Source organism: Harpia harpyja, chromosome Z (assembly GCF_026419915.1).
Source record: "Harpia harpyja isolate bHarHar1 chromosome Z, bHarHar1 primary haplotype, whole genome shotgun sequence".
NCBI lineage: Eukaryota > Metazoa > Chordata > Aves > Accipitriformes > Accipitridae > Harpia > Harpia harpyja.
The window spans coordinates 27520578-27526577 of NC_068969.1; positions in this window are offsets into that span (position 1 = coordinate 27520578).

Below are 6000 nucleotides of genomic sequence, written 5' to 3' on the forward strand. Positions count from 1 at the left end.
CCCAGACGGGAGGCAGGAGGGCCCGCAGAGAGCCCTCACCGCCTTGCCTCCGCCCTCTGCCTCATGCCCGCAGCCCAGCTTCCCCCCGCCTGCCCTCAGAGAGGCAGCGCTCGCCACCAGGCCCACCTCGATGAAGACGGCCATGGTGCCGATGTCCTGGCAGGCCCAGAGGCCTCGGAGCACCTGTGCGGACAGGGAGGCGCAGCAGGCCAGTGCTTCATGCCGCAGCACCCTGGCCGGGGGGAAGAAAGGCATTGGCGGCAGCCAGCTGGGCAGGCAAACCTCTCTGGGGCTGTGCCGCCAGCCCCAGCCATTCCCCCCCAGGCCAGGCCAGGCCAGGCCAGGCCAGACGGGGCAAGGCTGCCTTCGTGCCTTGCCTTGGCTGCTTGTGCCCCACCGCCCGAGAGGAGGGCGATTGTTGCGGGGGGGTCCTTCAGCCTGAGGGTAGAAATGCCGGGGGAGATGAGGACAACCGAGAAGGCTCTCACCTGGTCAGCACGGCGATACCAGTGGGGTAGGTCTCAGGGCTCAGGAGCGCGTCCCAGGCGCCCTGCCTCCCGACGTCTTCGGCCAGGGAGGCGCCGCCCAGGCAGTGGAACAGGGCTCGCATGGTGCTCACCGTGCTCCTGCACGCAGAGCAAACCACGGTCACCCGTGGAGCCTCGGCCCCAGCTCTGGGCCCGGAGCAGAGACCAGGGAGCGGGGACAGAGCACCTGATGGGGCGGACTGGAGGATGGCTGGCCTCCCTGCTCCGGCTGCCAGCGGTGCAGCAGCCCCGCCCCGGGCTCTTCAAGCTGAGGGAGGTCTGGAGGACCACGGCCATGAAGAGCTCGTCGACAAGTGCACGCACGCAGTCTCGGCTGGAGGGCACCAGGAAGATCTCGTGCATGGCACCAGCTACCTACGGAAAACAACCAGGGAGCGCTCTCGCCGCAGAGATGTCCCGCAGCACTGCCTGGGGCTGGGGCCCTCAGGCGCTGCCCTGAGCTGAGGGAGATGGATGCCAGGGCAGAGCCCGGAGGCCAGCCGTGGGGGGCTCTCGGGGCTCGGCTCCCTTTTGTAGCGCGGGCACGCAAGCCGAGCCTTCATGCTCCATAGGGAAGGGCCCAGACGGCCCCACGGGCCCTGCTGGCTGCCCGGGGCTCCCCCTCCCCAGCGCCACAGCCTGCTCTGCCCAGGCAGCCCCCCCGCCCCGGGCTTCCCGGCGGCCGAGCAGGCAGGTGGCGGCGGCGAGGAGGGAGGAGAGCCGCCGAGGGCAGCAGAGGCAGGGGCAGGCTGCCTCCCCGTGCGCTGCGGGGCCGAGCAGCACGTGCTGCCCTGCCCGGCTGTGGCCCCGAGGACCCTGGCCCAGGCGCCCCTGGGGAGGTCCGGGTTTGGGGGCAGGTGGAGAGAGGGGGACAGGCTGGAGAGGGGCACGCAGCCCCGGGCGGGGGGAGCAGGCCTCATCCAGACACTCACAGCCAGGAAAGGCCAGCGGCTGCATTCTCCCGTGTGGCCGCGCTGGCTGGCGTCTTCCTGCTGGAGCAGCAGCCTCCTCAGCACGCTCTCCACCAGGCAGGGCTCAGAGGCCAACATCCTCCACATGGCCCTGGCAGTGCTGCAGAGACCGAGCGCGCCGTCAGGGGGGCCGCCTCGGCCACCTGCCCTTCTGCCCGGGCAGGCCCCAGAGGTCCTGAGCTGCCCCCGAGGCTGACGGGCCACCTACCTGTCACAGTGCGGGGAAGCCCGCAGCAGGCCGGCGGTCACCTTCCAAGGGTTCAGGTGGGCCACCTGGACGAGGGTCGTCCTCAGGATGTCCTGGAGCGGCTTCTCGCTGAGGTGCACCAGCTGCACGTGGATGGTCTGCGTGATCTCTTCCACCTGGCGGAGGCAGTGGGGTGCAGCAGGGTGGCGCGCAGCCATGGGCCCAGCTGCCACCCAGAACCGCTTCCCTCCCGTCGCTCCTTGCTGGCCGCAGAGGCCGCCCGCCCGCCTGCCCGCCCGCCCGTCAGGCGCTCCCGAGCCCGGGACTTGGGGCGGGGGAAACGGCCCCCGCAGGGCACGCGCACAGGGCGACCCGGCCGCACGCTGCCTACCTCCACCAGCTCCGAGCACGAGTGTCTCAAGACCACCTCCAGCACGTTGGCAACCGTCTGGGTGTCAGAGACCCTGGGGTGCCCCAAGTTGCTCAAGACCGTCAGGAGGAAGTCGCTCCTCTCCTTCGGGAGGAGGAAGCTCCCAAACACCTGAGGGAGGGAGGGAGGGAGGGAGGGAGGGAAGAGGTGTCGCAGTGAGTGCCCTGCTGGCGGGGCACGGCTGAGCAGCGGGGGTGGCTGTGGAGCGAGGAAGCGGGGGCGGCGCTGGCCTCCTGCCCCAGGACAAGGGCCAGCAGCAGGGGCTGCTCCGGAGGGATTGCAGCCATGGGGTGTGTGGAGAGGAGAGGGAGCTGCCCTGTGGGCCGAAGGAGGGGCACAGGGGGGCGAGGTCACGGTGCGCTAGCTCTGCTGGCCACCAGAGCTCGCGGTGGCCGGGGCAGCTGGAGCTGCTGCACTGATGCTGGGTTAAAGCCTCAGGAAAGCTCCTCCCTGCGGAGAGGCGGTGGGACCCCGCAGCCCGATCGGCGGGAGGCCGTGCCGTTCCCCGTGACGGCTGACGCAGCGGTTCGCCCGAGCAAGGAGAGAAGCGCGGGAGAAGCTCGTTACCGTCGTCTCGTCAGCGGGCTCCTTGGGCCAAAAAGTGCTAGCGCTTTCCCACTGCATCAGTAGCTCTCGATCCTCCCGTGCTGCCTGGCAGCCTGGGCAGGAGGGGAAACGCACAGTGAGCTGGAGGCAGCAGGCGAGGGTGCGAGGGAGAGCTCTGCGCCTGGCTCTCCGTTCCGTGGGGAGCCAGACACGTGGCAGTGTGCCCGCTTCCAGGGGGAGGAGGGGAAACCCTCCCTCTTAGGCTGCAGAAGGGCACGAGAGCTGGGTCTGGCTGCCTGCTCGGGAGGAGGAGAGAAGCCCGGGAGGCTGCTGCCGCAGGCTCTCCAGCCCAAGGGTTCTCGGGACGGGCCCCAAGCCGCCCCTCCGAGGTGGGCTGCCTGGGCCCTGGGCTTGGCGCAGCACGGCTGCTCCCCTGCTCCAGCCTCACAGGAGTTTGCCGCTCCTTCCTCTAGCAGAGGAGGGGGGCTGAGGCGGTGCGGCGCCTCGCCTGGGCCCGTGTGGCTGGAAGGCCCCAGCATCTCTCACCCTGTTGCAGCAGAATGAAGCTGTGCAAGGCACCGAGCGCCTCCGCAGCCACGCAGCTGATCTCCTGGTCCTCCTCGGTACAGCACAGAGTGACGTGCCCCATCAGCTGCCCCAGGATTTCCACAGGCTCCTCTTTGAAAAGGAAGAAGTCGCTTTTTCTGAAGGGCACGGCCTGTGGGAGAGAGGAAGGAGCGGTAGCAGGGCCAAGCTGCGGCCGATGGGACGAAAGCCCTCGCCTCCGTGAGCGGGCCCCGGGCCGAGTGCCGTGTGAGCCAGAGCTCTGGAGGCCTCTGCCCTGCGCTGCGCCCCGCGGAGGCACGGCCTGCAGCAGCTGCGGCAGGGCAAGGAGCGTGCTGCCTCCCCACGCAGGGAGCCCTGGAAGGGTTTTGCCTTCCCTCCCCGTGAGCCCGTGGGACTGGGGTGCCTGCTGGAGGCTTGAGACTCTGGCTCTGATGGTCCTCCACACCCCCATTCAGCTGCGGGAGCCCTCCTTCCCCACCTGCGGGACTCCCCACCTCCGCAAAAGTGTGCAGCCACGCACCCTCTCCTCCTGCCGGGTCCTTCTGGCAGGCTGTCTCAAGGCCTGGCACCATCCTTCCCAGGAAGGGAAGGGGAGGCAAGGCGAGGCAAGGCAAGGCAAGGGAAGGCAAGGCAAGGGAAGGGAACACAAGGGAACGCAAGGCAAGAGAAGGCAAGGGAAGGGAAGGCAAGGGAAGGGAAGGCAAGGGAAGGGAAGGCAAGGCAAGGCAAGGCAAGACAAGGCAAGGGAGCGCCTGCGGGGCTGCAGCAGGAGCCCCGGGGCCAGGGGGCCGGGAGCGGGCAGTGGCAGTGGGGAGGGGAAGGGCCTGAGCGCCCCGCAGGCCTTCCACGCTGAAGCAGCTGGGCAGCAGCCCAGGGGAAGGAGGGCTGCCGGAGCTGGGCCTGCAAAACGCTCCCACGGCCCGGGACGGAGCTGGCTCCCGAGAGAAAAGGCACGGGAGAGAGCAGCTCCCAGGGAGAGGGGCAAAGAGGCTGGCACACGGCTGAGCCTTACCGAATGCCCTGCCCTGCGGCCAGGCTTCCCTCGCAGGCAGCCCAGAGCTACCGGCTACTCTGGGGCACCGGGGAGGGGCGAGGGGTGCCAAGAGGTGGCCTGCGCCACAGGCCCCTTACCTCCAGCATCAAAGAGGACATCCAGATCTGGCTCAGGCGGACAACCCTCCTCACAGCCCTCTGGCGCCTAGCCACTTCCTGGGACGCCATGAAGGGCAGTAGGACCTGAGAAGGGAAAAGCTGTTGGCCTTGGGAAACGATGGCGGCTCCTGGAGCGGTGGCTCTGCCAAGCACCTGGCGGGGCTTCGGCAACGTGCTGCCAAGGCTTCCCCCGGGCAGGAGGAAGGCCTGGAACGTGGCCCAGCCGCCTCGCCACCTCAGGGACCGCTGCCGACCGTTGGTGACCTGCTGCGCTCAGGGAGGCAGCCGGATCCCCAGCCGCCTCTGTCCCCTTCCACGCGCTACCCCAAAAATAGCCGCGTGTCCCTTCTCCGGGAGGACGGGAACCTGCAGGGGGGCCTGCGCCAGGGAGGCCGGGCCACGGCCCCTGGGGAGGCCAGAAGAAGAGAGCTTCGGGGCCGGGCTCCCCTTGCACCGCGGCCACGTCCCAGCAGACCTCCGGCCTGCTGCCGTCTGGGGAGGAGAGCGTGAAGGGGGTGGGCAGCAAGGGCAGTGGCTCGGCGGTGCCAGCTGCCGGAGCAGGGGGCCTGGGAAGGACGCTCAAGACTCTTTCCGCTGCTTTGGCTCGGGGCTGGGGCACGCACGCTCCAGAAGGTCGCGTCGCTGCAGGGTAAGGCAAGCGAGAGAGCCCGCGAGCTCTGCTCTCGGCAAGCGCCTGACCTGCAGGATCCTCTCCGCTGTCACCTCGCTGGAGCTCAGCCAAGCGCCGTACGTCAGCACCTCCAGCACGCTGTCCAGAGTTCTCAGGATCTGTGAGGGGGCACAGCGGGTGAGGTGCTTGCACTGGCCCTTCTTCCTTGCAGGAAGCTGGCTCGAGTTGCTTGCAGCTGAAGCGGGCCTCAGCTGCCCGCCCTCTGATGCCCGGGAGAGGCCTCTGGGTCTCCCTGCTCTTCCTTCTTCTCCTGTCGTCTTCCAGCAGCCAAAGCCAACTCGGAAGACGAGCACAGGGACTGACCGGCGGGCTCTCCGTAGCTCAGCCCACGCTCACCTCAGCATCGAGCGAAGCACGTTCGCTGTCCGTCTGCTGCGCTGGAGGAAGATGGCAGATGCTGTGGATGCAGGGGCCGAGGTGCTGTGCCAGCAGGCCTTCCGTCTCTTCGCTGCAAGGAGAGAAGGTGCCGGGTGGACGCCGAGGCTTCCACGTCCGGCAAGGTGGCCGCAGCCATCGGGGCTGGCAGTCCCCAGGGTGGTACCCGTACGAGGCGGGGAAGGGACGTGTGGAGGCAATCTCCTCCCTCCCCTCTGCCGCTAAGCCGGGGACAGAGGGCAGTCCCGGCCGGCGGAGCCCGAACGCAGCCTCTCAAGCCGAGAGGCACCAGGGAGCCCCGGAGCACCCTCCGCCCTCCCACCTGGCCCACCGACGGGCCGAGCGCGAGGGAGAGCGCCGGCCCCAAGACAGTGCCGCCGGGGTCCTGCCAGGAGAGGGGATGCCTGGTGCCATCGGGCCCACGCCGTGGGGAGGCCCTGGCCCGGCCAGAGTCTGGGGTAGGTACCTCACGGCAGCGACGGCAAGCCCGGCTTGCTGCCACATCACGGCGTCTGTGCTGCGAGGGGCCTCCTTTCGCCGTAGCACCTGGGGAG